We start from the raw sequence: 15,328 nt of genomic DNA on the forward strand, positions 1-15,328 counted from the left end.
TGCAATCTCACATTTAGGACATGTACATTTTCTGATAAGATTATTTTTTTAACCTTGGATGAAAGTTGTGGATACAGCTGTAAAATAGCACAGTAGTAAGATTTGAAAAATTTAAAAAATGTTTTTTCTCTTATTTCCAAATATTTGCAGATCAAAATCCCTCTCCTAAATTCATTCTTTTAACAAATATCAATTCATTCAACAAATACTTACTGGGTGGTTGAAATTTGCCTCAAAACATATCACCTGCCAAGTACTAGGCTAAGCTATGGAAATAGCATGACTAAATGAGCGCCAACAGAGGTGATCCCTGCCCTTCTGGAGTTTAGAGTCTAATGAAATTAATCAATTAATTATCAATTAATCACACCAATGGCATAAGTAAAAACACATAAAGATTGTAAGGAAAAGATATCCAGAGTTCACCAACAATTCAAATCATTTATATGGTAAATAACTTTTATTAATGAACTGTGCTATGATTGTATAAAGACTGAGAAGTACCCAGTGGGTTACTCGACTACTGCATTTAGCTGTCTGATCAACAGCTGAAACTCAAGGTCAAAACTAGGCTCCTTGTCTTCTCTCTAACCTTTTCTGTTTTAGTTAATGTCAACTTTACCCTTTCATTTGCTTGGGACAAATACTTTGGCATCATCTTGACTTTTCTTTCTACTTTAGTCCTTGTATCTAACCCTTTAGCAGATCTGTGCCTCTATTTTCAGAATATTAATACATGCAGAATCCAGCCATTTATTCCCTCAACTGATCCCGCTGACATCCGGACTGTCAGAATACAAGTGAGAGTAAATCCAGCAATATCTCCTAAATGGTCTGCCTGATACATTTTCCCCATAAACAGTCTATTCTCAATATGGATGATGTAATGAGCCTGATCTAAGTTAAGGCAGAATGTAACCTGCTTCTGCTTAAAACATTCCAGTGCCTCCTCCTCACCCATTAAATTCAGACCCTACATGGACCCGTGTCTTCCTCTGCCCTACCCTCCTGCAGCTCTGCTCCTCACGCCCTGCACTTGACCATCCTGACCCCCTCACCAGTCCTCAGATGGCCAGACACGTGCCTCTTCTCTCACCGCTCCCCCTGCCTGGAAATCCTCTCCTGGGAGAGCTGCATGGCTCCCTCATCCCTCACCTTCCAGTCTTGGCTCAAATACCACCTTTCCAGTGAGATTCACTCTCTATTCACTCTCTATTTTACATGGCAACCTGCCCTGGCCCACACTGCCTGGAATTCCTGATTCCTCTGACTCTGCTTCCTTTTTTTTGTCCCAGAACTTAGCACTTGTTAACACGTATATAGTTCTATTTGAAATTATACTGTTTCTTTTCTCTCTCTCTCCCATTGGAATCTAAAACTCAAAAGGGAAGGAAGTTTTATCTTTATTCACTGATACATCCTGAGTGGGGCTTCCCAGGTAGCTCAGTGGTAAAGAACCTTCCAATGCAAAAGCTGGAGAGACATGGGTTCGATCCTGGGTCAGGAAGATCCCCTGCAGGAGGGCATGGCAACTCACTCCAGTATTCTTGCCTAGAGAATCCCATGGATGGAGGAGCCTGGCGGGCTACAGTCCATAGGGTCACAAAGAGTTGAATGCTACTGACTGAGTACGCATATCCTAAGCATTTAGAACTGTGCTGGCATCTGGTACCCACATTCAATATATATTTTTCAAATAGATAAATGGAGGTCAGTAGGCAGGGTCATGTAGTTGAAGAGTGGAGGCACTGAGGAAGCAAATCTGAGTTCTAATGCTGACTGCATTTCCTGGTTAGATGAGTTACTACTTACTCTGAAGTTTCAGTTCCTCTTACTATAATAATGTAAAAATTGTGTCAATATAAAAATTATGCATGAAGCACTCAGTGTGGCATGGGTTTTACAAGTGTAGTAATGACCCAGATATTTAAGATGGATTTAGAAAAGGCAGAGGAACCAGAGATCAAACTGCCAATATCTGTTGGACCATCTAAAAAGCAAGAGAATTCCAGAAAAAAAATATATTTCTGCTTTATTGACTATGCCAAAGCCTTTGACTGTGTGGATCACAACAAACTGTGGAAAATTCTTAAAGAGATGAGAATTCCAGACCACCTGACCTGCCTTTTGAGAAATCTGTATGCAGGTCAGTAAGCAACAGTTAGAACTGGACATGGAAAAACAGACTGTTCAGAAGTCTGTTGAACAACAGACAACAGGTTCCAAATAGGGAAAGGAGTATGTCAAGGCTGTATATTGTCACCCTGCTTATTTAACTTATTATCAGAGTACATCATGAGGACACTGAGATGGATGAAGCACAAGCTGGAATCAAGAATGTTGGGAAAAATATCGATAACCTCAGATATGCAGATGATACCACCCTTATGGCAGAAAGTGAAGAAGAACTAGAGAGCCTCTTGAAAGAGGAGAGTGAAAAAGTTGGCTTAAAACTCAACATTCAGAAAACTAAGATCATGGCATCTGGTCAAATCACTTCATGGCAAATAGATGGGGAAACAGTGACAGACTTTATTTTTGGGGGCTTCAAAATCACCGTAGATGGTGACTGCAGCCATGAAATTAAAAGACACTTGCTCCTTGGGAGAAAATTTATGACCAACCTAGACAGTACATTAAAAAGCAGAGACATTACTTTGCCAACAAAGGTCCGTCTAGTCAAAGCTATGGTTTTTCCAGTAGTCATGTATGGTTGTGAGAGTTGGCCTATAAAGAAAGCAGAGCACCGAAGAATTGATACTTTTGAACTGTGGTGTTGGAGAAGACTCTTGACAGTCCCTTGGACTGCAAGCAGATCCAACCAGTCCATCCTAAATGAACAGCCCTGAATATTCACTGGAAGGACTGATGTTGAAGCTGAAACTCCAATACTTTTGCCACCTGATGTGAAGAGCTGACTCATTGGAAAAGACCCTGATGCTGGGAAAGATTGAAGGCAGGAGGAGAAGGGGATGCCAGAGGATGAGATGGTTAGATGGCATCACCGACTCGATGGACATGAGTTTGAGTAAACTCTGGGAGTTGGTGATGGACAGGGAGGCCTGGCGTGCTGCAGTTCATGGGGTTACAAAGAGTCGGACACAACTGAATGACTGAACTGACTGACTGACTGAATGACTGATTACAATATTTTTGTTCGAGATAAAAAATAAATGAAAGACTTAATGCTGTATTTGTTTTTCAAACAATGTTCTACAAGTCATAGATATTTTGAATACTTAAAATACTTGCTTATTTTGGCACTGTAGGTACCACTCAAAACACAAAGCTCATCAATAGTGTAAATTCTTCTGTGTTTCTCTATGAAAATTTCAGCAGTTCACTTAGTGGAAGGTACACGAAATGTCTCTTTGGAATGCAAATGATTTCTAGCTGAAAACAATCAAGGCCCAAAAGACTTAGGAAAAAACTCCGACTTTCCCCCAACTGCCTAATGAAGCTAGAGGACCTATTCCGGGAAGGGGGCTGTCACCACACATACTATAGTCTGAAGCAGGTATGGTAGACAGGGCAGATGTAGCAAAGCCTCTTTGTTAAACCTCTCTCTGTGGCTCACTGTCTCTTCAGGCCCAGCAAACATTTGTTTACCAAACATTTACTTCTCTATCTCCAAGGGAATTTCCTTCTTCCCCTTTAAGGCCCCCAAGTACTATCCCAGTATTCTCTTTTGTCCTTAGCTGAAGGCTTTCCTGGTGGCTCAGATGGTAAAGAAACTACCTATAATGCAGAAGACCTGGGTTCAATCCCTGGGTCGGGAAGATCCCTTGGAGAAGGAAGTGGCAACCCACTCCAGTATTCTTACCTGGAGAATTCTATGGACAGAGGGGCCTGATGGGCTGCAGTCCATGGGGTCACAAAGAGTTGGACACAACTGAGTGACTAACACACACACATTTATTATAGGGCTTTACCATTCTGGCAAACAAATTTGGTAGGTTTTTTTTTTTTTTCCCCTGGGGTGATCTCTCCCAATATGCATGTTATTAAACTTTTGTTTGATTTTCTCCTGTTAATCTGTCTCATATCAATTTAATTCTTAGAACAGCCAGAAGAAACTGGAAGGGTAGAGGAAAGTTTTTTCCATCCCAACCTAGGTAACAACAGCAGAAATACACACAGGGTTTCTTAAACCATAGACACCTAAGGAAAATATAATTGTCTCATGAATAGTATTCAAAGTTAAAGAAACTGGAGAAAACACGCCCATTTCTCAAGGCACATAGTGAAATGGTAACGAATTAGAGAGAGATAGCAGGAACAAAAATTTGTTTGATTTTGTTTTTTGGCTTTTTTTTGAAAGAATGAACTTCAGACCAAGTTGTAGAATAGTGAGAAGACACAGACGCCTAAGACATGTGAGATTGTGAGACAAAAAGGAATGGTGCTCTGAGCCAGTTTATCCCCAAAATAAAGTTTCTCCAGGGAAACTGCTTTTAAGATTTCTGAGCCACTTCCAATTATGTTTGAGAAGCAAGTTGAAATATATTTTCTGAGAGATAGAAGAGGACAGTAGAGCTGCTTTAGTTGCCTGAATGCTCAGTTGCTCTGTTGTGTCTGAATTTGTGACCCCTTGGACTATAGCCTGCCAGGTTCCTCTGTCCACGGGATTCTCCAGGCAAGAATACTGGTGTGGGTTGCCATTTCCTTCTCTAGGGGATCTTCCCAATCCAGGAATTGAACCCGTGTCTCCTGCACTGGCAGGCAAATTCTTTACCACTATGCCACCTGGGAGTAAATTGCATAAGTAAATTCCATAAGTTTGACTTGAAAACATATATGTTAAAAATCAGTCTGAAGGAGTAACAGAAGCCAAAATAATTCACGAAGTAGAAATTCATTCATTCATTCATTCTAAAGTCACTTACTGAGTGTTTACCATGGTCTGGGCACTCAATGTCTTTTGAATGAAAAAAAGAAAAATCCCCACCCTCATAAAAAACAAAACTGTATTCTTTAACCATGCCCTCCTCCAGGGGATCTTCCAAAGCCAGGGATCTAACCCATGTTTCCTGCATTTCAGGCGGATTCTTTATTGTCTGAGGCACCAGAAAAGCCCCAAAATACTGGAGTGCATAGCCTATCCCTTCTCCAGGGGAACTTCCTGACCCAGGAATCCAACCAGGGTCTCCTGCTTTGCAGGCAGATTCTTTACCAGCTGAGCTACCAGGGTACAGCGACTCACATCTATAGAAGCAATTGAGAAGAAAATTCCAGGTGTTTGCCCTGAGAGAAAAGAGTTTTCAGGCACACATAATAGCTGCTTCTATCTTAGAAAGGGTGCTGCAGGGTGAATGGAATTGGAGGGGAAAAGCAGAACATCTGTGGCCCGTCTCTGAGCCAGGCACTTCCCTGGGGCCTTACTTAATCTCCATATTTAGCATTAAAGTGCCTGATCCCCGAGGCACATATGCAACTAGCATCTCTTCCCAAGCATTTGGGAATACTGAAAGTCATCACTTCTGTACATCCAGTCTCATCTTCCAGGGCTTACTGGAAGAGTTACTGCTTTTGTAGTAACAGATTCTCACCGTCTGTAAAAGTTCCAAGTAGCTAGAGTCAGTGAAGATAATAAACAGGGAACAAAAAAAAAAAAAAGCATTTTAGCCTGAAAGGCAAATGCTTAACCAAGAAGAAAAGAGCTTCCCTGGTGGCTCAGTGGTGAAAAATCTGCTTGCCAATGCAGGAGACCTAGGTGTGATCCCCAGGTGGGGAATATCCCCTGGAGTAGGAAATGGCAACCCACTCCAGTATTTTCGCCTGGGAAATCCCCTGGACAGAGGAGCTTGGTGGGCTACAGTCCACGGGGTAGCAAAGAATTAAACAAAAACAACAAAGGTAGAGAAACCACTCCAGCCATCAGAAGTGACTTTGGAATCTGAAAGGACAGAGGTTTTGTGTGCAGCCTAAAACATAACAGCCCACTGGGTAGCAGCCCAATCTCACAGAAAACTATAGACAGGTAGCCATGAGCCTGTGCCCAAGGAACTGTTGGCAGATTTCCTAAATGGGACTTTAAAACATGGAATCTACTTTGAAAATGAGAAAAATCAGTATGCCTGGATGGGAAAGTCAGCTGAATTTCTCCAGTTCAATCAACATTTATTTCTGAATCAGGCTTCTATTCCTTTAAAAACCTTGCTTACCTTCAAATTCATTTTTGTTTATAGAAACCTTCCTAAATAGCAATGCTCACAGAGAAAGGAATCCTTTCAAGGAAAGCTCAGAAAATATATGAAAAGGTTCTTTGAAAGCTATCACATTTTGAAACTGACTTGCAATGAACTGCTGCCAGCTGCAGTGATCAGTTTGAGTAGATTCAATGGTTTTTCTTTATTTTTAGTATTTAATAGTTCGCTTTTTCCTACTATCTCAAACAACCTAAATATTCTGAGCTCTCTGGTATTCTCTTTAGCAGGAAATTGACAGCATTAGAAGAAATATTCTTTTCCCCTGGTAATGTTCCCAGCAGATTTCTGCACCTCTGATGTTCTGTGGTTAAAGAACATAGATTTATAAGCATAAATTTTAAGAACTACTCAAGAAAACAGACATACAAAACATCATCTCCAGTCAACAGTAGTGCTGTTTGGAAGAGGATGGTTTGGGGTTTGGGAATAGAAAGGAGTACTTTTACCTGAAGAAATAACTGCCTAGAAGGCTCCACTGAAGAAGGTGAGATGGTCACGTTCCCCAGTGGGAAGGAATCTGGTCATAAACTCACTCCAGTCTGACCTTCTATCACCTCTCAAACCAGAATCAGGCCAATACTGAACTCCCTCACAGCTGAGGGAGCTTCCTCACATCTTGCTAATGCTGAGTTTTCTTAAATCCTCATTATATGCCAGGCATTTAAGGACACAATTGAACTTAATCCTCTTGGTCACCCTTGGTGGCTCAGATGGTAAAGAATCTGTCTGCATTGCAGGAGACCCTGGTAGGATTCCTGGATCACGAAGAGCCCCTGAAGAAGGGATAGGCTACCCACTCCAGTATTCTTGGGCTTCCCTGGTGGTTCAGATGGTAAAGAATTTGCCTGCAATGCAAACCTGGGTTTGATCCCTGGGTTGGGAAGATCCCCTGGAGAAGGGCATAGCAACTCACTCCAGTATCCTTGCCTGGAGAATCCCATGGACAGAGGAGCCTGGAGGTTTCGACAGTGCATGGAGTCGAAAAGAGTCAGACACTACTGAGTGACTAAGCACAGTATAGTGACCTCTTGAAATAAGCTCTGTTTTAACTCCCATTTCACAGAGAATGAGGCTAAGAAACTCTGCTTAAACAACTGGCTGGTCAGTGGTAACAGGCTCAGAGCCCTAGTCCTTGACTGTTACCCTAAAATGCCTCTTTTTGCCTAGTTTCTTCCATGTCCGCTGGGTCTTTGGATGCCTGAATCTAATCAGCAGTGTTCTAATGAAAAGGAAAATCCCAGCCAGGCAGTGAGTTAGTAGAGCAGGAGTCTCTGGCCATTAGAATCGAAAAGAACCCCTTGGCAAGAGGACCAGAGGACATCATATGTATGATCAGTTATTCCAGTGGGTTCACCCCCAGCCTTGTCTTGGGAGAAGAGTTCCAGGCTGGCTGCCTGAGCCCTGAGAAAAAGAATCAAGTCCTCTTCTGCTCATTTTTATTTTTTTAGGTTTCTAGGCTTTGGGAATCTGCCAGAAAAAGCCTGTGAACAGCCTTAGGAGACCTGTTTGCAGCCCCCCTGGGAGTTGTTAGCCAAAAGTTTCCAAATCCGCTCCTCATCAGTGAGACCTGTCCACTGGGAGTAGCTCAAAGATACTCTTTCAACCAAGATAATTAGCTTAGCAAAAGGGAGGCATTGTGGCTTGGAGAGCTCACCATTGATTACAGGTTGAGATAAAGATTGTTCTCTCCTTTTTCCCCCCTGAGACCTTGGATGGTAAGGCACTTTTGACCTTGTGCAATAGAGATCATCTTTCCCATTGAGAATACTGTGGGGAGGAAGGAGAGGGAGGTGGGGAGAAGTACGTGTCCATTGTTCCACTTCTTGGCTCTCATGTTTTCCCCATCAGCCTTCACATAACCCATAGTCATGTGGCCCTCAACAGTTGCATCAGGGGAAAAACATGGCCTTCCCAAGGCCAATGACGGCCTTGAAGGGGTTCAGAATATGCCACCTCAAGATATGCCTCTTTGACATACTGATGATTTTGAGTTGAAAGTACTTGAGAAGGAGCAGGTACAGATGAGGCCCTCTGATCTTCTCTTTCTGTCTAAAAGCATGTTATAGAATTTCCCATGATGCAGTTGCCCACCCTGCCCCAGGAAGAGAACACGCTCATCATCAGAGACTGGTATACAGCCAAACCTACTGAATTAACCTTTGGCTTCCATTAGCTCCCCCATATATTTTCTATCACAGGCTTCCTTGGTGGCTGAGACAGCAAAGAATCTGCCTGCAGTGCAGGAGACCCGGGTATGACCCCTGGGTCGGGAAGATCCCCTGGAGAAGGAAATGGCAAGTTTACTCCAGTATTATTGCCTGGAGAATCCCATGGACAGAAGAACCTAGTGGGCTCATAGGGTCACAAAGAGTCTGGCACAACTGTGTGAATAACACTTTCACTTTCGTATTTTCTAGCAGTCTCACAATTTGATGCCCTCCCCCAAATCCCTTTGTCTTATCGCATTCCCACAACTTATCATTATTTATTTATTTTTTTGGCCACACCCCAAAGCATGAGACCTCTTACTTTCCTGATCAGGGATTAAACCTGCTCCCCTGAGGGAGAAGTGCAGAATCTTAACTGCTGGACTGCCAGGGAGATCCCTGTCATTTTCCTTTTGAAGACACTCATGAACACATGAAAATATTAGATAAAAATTTTCTGCTTTTCTCCTGTCTTTTATCAGTTTCAGTCCACAGACCCTAGGATGATAGAATAAAGCTTTCCTTCCCCTATAGCCCTCATGGAATGCATGGAAAATTTTCCCCCCAAAGAATTTGATGATATAAGTGAATCAAAGTGATAAAATGCCACTTTGAAGTATTTTTTATCCCTTTTTGCCCTTTGCATTCTATTCATGATCATTGAAGAAAATTTAGATATATAGGTCAACAAAAAGAAAATAAGTAAAGTCACTCAAAATACCACTATCCAGAGATAATTATCATTAATAAATTTGTGCTGATTCTTCTAAGTGTTTTCTATTCAATATAGACATATATAAATTAACTTTTTAAGAAAAATGAGTCAAATTCTGCACATGGTTTTGTAACTTGCTTTTAACTTAGCAATAGGTCATTTCATATAAAATAAAAATTAAAATTTCTCTTATTTTACCGTCCTCCATATAGTTGAATAGACTTCCCAGGTGGCTCAGTGGTAAAGAATCCACCTGCCGGTGCAAGAGACTCAGGAGACATGGGTTTGATCCCTGGGTTGGGAAGAATCCCCAGAGGAGGAAATACTCTAGTATCCTTGCCTGGAGAATCCCATGGACAGAGGAGCCTGGTGAGCTAGTCCATGGAGTCGCAGAGTCAGATGTGACTAAGCGACTAACACTTTTCACACTTCACAGTCCCAAGACAACCGCTTAGGAAGGTGCTGAGGCCTAGAAAGGCTAAGTGGCTTTTTGTGGGTACTCAGCTAGATAAACAGCAAAGACAGGGCATAGTGCATGGCTTCTACTTTCCTCCTCCGTCCTAGCCATGTGCCCCCAGACACTGGCAGCAGACACTGAATCTAAGGAAGATGTAAGGGAGTGTGCTGCTGCGTTAAAAGTTACAGATTGTTATATAGACAGATAAACATTTAGACACACACAAACACAGGCACATACCATAATACTTAATGTATTTTGAATTCAACCGTCTGGTGAACTCACCTTTGAAACTCAAAACCTGCCTCCCTATGTGTCTATCTATCCATCTATTTGGTCTCTGATACTCAGATCTGTTTCTTAAATTTCACCGCATCACACATCTTCTGGCTTCTCTCTGTAGCTGACAGCGAAAGCTAAGGCCACTTTTCATTCATTTACACGTATATTCACCTATGTAAGCGAACCCACTTGATGCCTTCTACATGACTTAGCAAAACACCCTCTGTCTCTCAGCAGAAACACACACATTTACATAGGTGCCCGTGTGCATGCACGCTCACCCCTGCACCCTGAGATCTTTTCCATTCCCTCTGGCTTCTCCAGCTTACAGATGATATCTCAATTTTTTCTCGTATTCACTAACACATTATATTAAGATTTTTCAAGCATACCCCAGGCCCCATACCCTAACCACTTAGCTTTGACAAGTCTTAACAACTTTACCTTATTTTTTTCACTTTATTAAAGAAATACAACACTAAAAATACCGTGGAAGCTCTCACATATCTCTTCTTGACCCTTTCTCTCTCTCCCTCACTAGAAGTAACCACTAACAAGGACTACATTAAATGCGGATTACTGCTTTTATTACTTATACATATATCAATGCCCTTTAATCTTTTGCATTCTTAAAATTTCCTTTAAATGGAATTCTGGAGTATTATTCTGAAGCTTTCTTTGTTCTTTCAACATTGCTTTTGAGATTTTTCTATGCTGATCCATGTAGTCATAACTCACTGTAACTGCATCTTAGTAGTATACTGTTGCATTGTACACACATGTTACTATTTGTTTATACTTGCCCTTTTATGAATATCTATGTCATTTTAAAAAATTTTAATTACAAGATCTCATCTCCTGCTCCTTCAGGAAAGCTAAGCCCCTCACCCCAAGATGGGCAAACTCCCCCAGGGCTGCTGCAGGGCCAGCTCACACCCTCACCACTCAGGTGTTGAATTGGCACTTATGTTTGGGCCCTAGGGATACATCTCTTAATTTTTGCAAGTTTGGCTACATATTTAAAGTATGTTTAGGGAATTTCCTGGTAGTCCAGTGGCTAAGATTCCACGCTTTCACTGCTGAGAGCCAAGGATCAATCACTGGTCAAGGAACTAAGAACCCACAAGCTTCACGGCATGGCCAAAAAGAAAAAAAACAGACTAAAGCAAAGCTTGTTTGTTGTAACTTATTCGACATATCTAGGTGTTACTTAGGGATGATGTCTAGTTAGCTTGTCCTTCTTTTTTTTTTTTTTTTTTTCTGGGGTCTATAAGTTTTAATAATTTTAAACTAGCTACAAAATGTCAATCACATCACAAACTGACAGAGGAGACAGAAGGAATTTAATATTACATGCCGTAATGATATTTATCTCATAGTTTAATCTATATTTCATTCATTTACATTATTTTTTTCAAGGTTTCTTTATCAGCTACTAAATATCTCAGCAATTTGGTGTGCATAGCTCTAGATTAAGCAACAGAGAATTGTACTGATAACAAACCACAGGGGAAATAGTGATTAATAAGAGTCAGTCTTATAAAATTTACATCTCCACACTGTTTCACAGCAAGGTTGCTTTCTCCAAAACACAGTCTTCAAAAGCAGTAAACAAACTCTATATTACATCCATTGGACATAATTTCAGTCAAACGTGTGTTTTGCTGGAAATGATTAAATGGTGAGTATGTCAAACCCATCTTTTTTTAAAATTATTTTTTTTTAAAAAGGATGATTATGGTTGATAAGTTTAAATATTGACAGAAAGAAAGTGACACCACTGCAGTTTTGCTGGTATAACTTAATCTCGACAGTGCCTCAATATTGAGCATGCTTTGTTGCTGTTTTCTGTTGTTGTGTGTGTGTTTTCTCATCAGTATGCTACTGTCATGGAAAGATTTTGTTTAAGTAGGAATCTAAAAATCTATTTAGTTCTCATGCATAAGTGCATAAATCACATCACTTTGAGTGCAATGCCTGTTATGTGATTCCACGTTGTCTAATCATGAAATCATAAAGACAGACACCAGCCATGAGGAGCAAAGACAGCGGGTTTTGAGTTTCAGAGCTTGATGCCTGAAGAAAGGACCGCGGCAGCAGCTCTGTGGAATGTCACAGTTTTACAAGAACAATACTGTGGATTGAAAGAATCAACAGCACATTGAGCATTCCTAAATTGTTGTCATTCGGCAAACACCACTGAAAAGAGAAAAGGTAAAATGAAACCCAAGACATCTTACATAAAGTGTTAGAGCCACCAAATGACCACTATATACAGCCTTCGGAAAGAAAGAGACCCAGGAAAAACAGAAGACACACAGTATCGTTGGGCCGATGGACGACACAAGACATTCACAATGGGGGCAGGGTGGTGTGTGCCTGTGTGCAGACCTACTAGGTTATACCATGAGAAAAGCATGAAGGTGCTACTCTTGCCCAACAGCATTTGGAAGAAGACACAGATGGGCCATTTAACCACTCCCCAGCATCTTTGTTGCACGTTGGTTGGCCTCATCAATTCTGGTTTTGTTGGAATCAGCCTTCTCCATGATCCTGTCGATCTGACGGTTCTGTGTATCAATCTCATTGCCCATATCCAGGGCCATGTGACGGAGGTTTCCAATGATGCCGCTCACCTGCTCCAGGTTTTCATCCATTTCATTTTCTCGGGCATCATTTGTTACCCTGCGGATGAAGCCACCGCTGATGGCCATCTGCTCCCGTTCGTCAACCACGCGAGCAGGCTGGCTGGCCACAACTCCATCCTGATTATTGCCCCAGGCTTTTTTGTAAGCATCACTTGATTTAAGCTTGTTACAAGGACATATAAAAAGGCCACAGCATTTCCCTAAATCTTTTAAATTTTTCTCAGCCTCCTTCATGTCTTGGTTGATATGGTTCATGCCTTCTTCGACACGATCGAGTTGTTCTCTTCAACCAGTTGTAGCATACGACGGGTGCTTTCCAGAGACTCATCGGCCAGCTGGTCAGCTCTCCGCTGCATCTCCTCCAGCTCATTGCGCATGTCCGCGTCCTCAGCCATGGTAGTGGTGTGGGCTGGCGGGGCGCCTGGGGCGGGGCGTCAGGGACGGGTTGGCCACGGAACCTTGTCTTCTCCAGAGGGTGGTGTTCGCCCGGCCCCTGCAGGTTCCAAATGTGAAGGAGCCGCGGAGCAGGGAGGGAAGGAAAGACAGCGCCTGACCTCCCCGAGGTTTTGTCTTCAATGCAACGTGAGCTCTGCCCTCATCAAAGATTAGCTTGTCCTTCTTATTGCCTAAAAGGAGAAGCCACATCTTTTCTCTCTAAACTTCCCTCTTCTTCGATTCTCCACATTCTATTGTATGTCTTCCTCGCTGCTCCTCTTCCTCTTAAACATTCTGACCCCTTTATCACTCTAATGTGTGATCATTTCCACGGATAAAACTGACAACAATGGGCTGATGACTCACAAATCAGGAACCCAGAATTCTCTTCTTGAGTTCCAGATCTTTACACCCAATTTTGTTTTTGTTCAGTCAGTCATGTCCGACTCTTTGCAACCCCATGGACTGCAGCATGCCAGGCTTCCCTATCCATAGAATTGCATGTCCCATGTACATTTTATAAAGAAACACTTCAAGTATGGTTGTGTGTGTTAGTTGCTCAGTCATGTCCAATTCTCTTTGCCACACCATGGATTGTAGCCCACCAGGCTCCTCTGTCCATGGAATTCTCCAGGCCATAATTCTGGAGTGAGTAGCCATTCCCTTTTTCTCCAGGGGATCTTCTTGACCCAGGGATCAAATTCAGGTCTCCTGCATTGCAGGCAGATTCTTAACTGTCTGAGCCCCCAGGGGAGCCCTTCAGATATGGTTAAGTGGTTTTAAATATTGCTTCTTAAAGGCAAACTTCCAGGCACTTGAAAAAAATTAACTACATAAAAAGATTCAGCCCCTCGGTGATCCTGTTACTTTTTGATAACCTCCATCTCAAAGTGAATAACCACAGATCATAGAGAAGAAGCAAAAAAAAGCAAAAGATTCAAGAAATGGGTGAAAATACCAAGAATATACATTTAGAGGAGAAACCCACATGTGTAAAATAAGACACACTCTACTCTTTAATTCTTATTCTTGCTCTTAGCTTCTCTTCTTTGCCACCCACCTCCTAGGACGTCTGCTTGAACATCCTGGAAGAGTGAATCACCACGTGTACAGAAACCCAGGAGTGTTAGTTTCTTGGAAGTCTGGCAGGTGACTCATATTTCAATGAGTTTGCTTTAACAATTTCATTTGGAAAAAAGTTTTCATGTTTCCCCAATGTACAGACTGTCTGTTATGAAATTTAAACATGGTAAAAGAATGCATTGCTTGCTAAAGCTAAAAAGTGTTTTACACCTTTGTAGCATGAAATTTTTCCCATCTTCATGTTGTCTCTATATTCATCATCATGTTGTCTCTATATTCATTTCTCGACTGTAACTATCTCAGCCATAACTATTGCATTAATTATGGCAAACTGTTTTAACAAATATCTCAAAATATACACAAGGTTCAAACACACCGGCTTGAGTATTTAGGATGGCTAAGCTCCTCCTTTGGAAATTCTAACACTTTCATATTTGAAAATTAATCAAGTATGATGATATTAGTATATACTACAGTCCCAATTCACAAAGAGAAAACGCTTTGTATGTTGACTACTCCTGAATTCTCAGTGAATTAAGAGGCTTGGTTTTGTCTGAATTTCTTTGTATTCCTGAAATCTCCTAGTGGAATTCTTTGACTTGGGCCAATTTCTGGAGAGCAAGGGTTATGGTGAGCACTATAGCACAAGTGACAAGTAAGCTTACCTATTTAATGTGCCATAGGCCATAAATAACTAGACTGCTCTTTGGAAAACTTCCAAAGGGGTTGCTTTCTATCCCTTAGAAGAGTCAAATGTTTCCACTTGTGTAAAATCACATTTATTTCATAGTATAGAAAGAAATGTAATAAAACATTGTATGTAGAGAACTCAGCTCACATAGAATAGGAGACAAATAATAATAAATACACAGAGTAGAGCCTAATACAAGCACCACTAGAAGGATATGCAACCAGATATTAGCAGCCGTTTGCTCTGCTTGGTAAAATTGCGTGTATTATCTCTTTTACAGTATTTATTTTGTATTGGAGTATAGCTGGGAGAAGGAAATGGCAACCCACTCCAGTGTTCTTGCCTGGAGAATCCCTGGGACAGAGGAGCCTGGTGGGCTGCCGTCTATGGGGCCGCACAGAGTCGGACACGACCAAAGCGACTTAGCAGCAGCAGCATCAGCATAGCTGATTACCAATGTTGGGATCGTCTCAGGTCAGCAGCAAAGGCACTCAGCCACACACATACATGGGTCCATTCTCCCCCAAACTTCCCTCCCATCCAGGCTGCCACATAACGCTGAGCTGAGTTCCCTGTGCTATTCGTAGGCCTTGTTGGTTAT

At 41.8% G+C, this 15,328-nt stretch overlaps 1 pseudogene; it reads right to left on the minus strand.

The window, feature by feature from the left end:
- Positions 1–11,191: 11,191 nt before the first annotated feature.
- Positions 11,192–13,118, minus strand: LOC110130460 (synaptosomal-associated protein 25 pseudogene; annotated as a pseudogene).
- Between the last annotated feature and the right edge of the window lie 2,210 nt (positions 13,119–15,328).

This window comes from Odocoileus virginianus, chromosome 34 (genome assembly GCF_023699985.2).
Source record: "Odocoileus virginianus isolate 20LAN1187 ecotype Illinois chromosome 34, Ovbor_1.2, whole genome shotgun sequence".
NCBI lineage: Eukaryota > Metazoa > Chordata > Mammalia > Artiodactyla > Cervidae > Odocoileus > Odocoileus virginianus.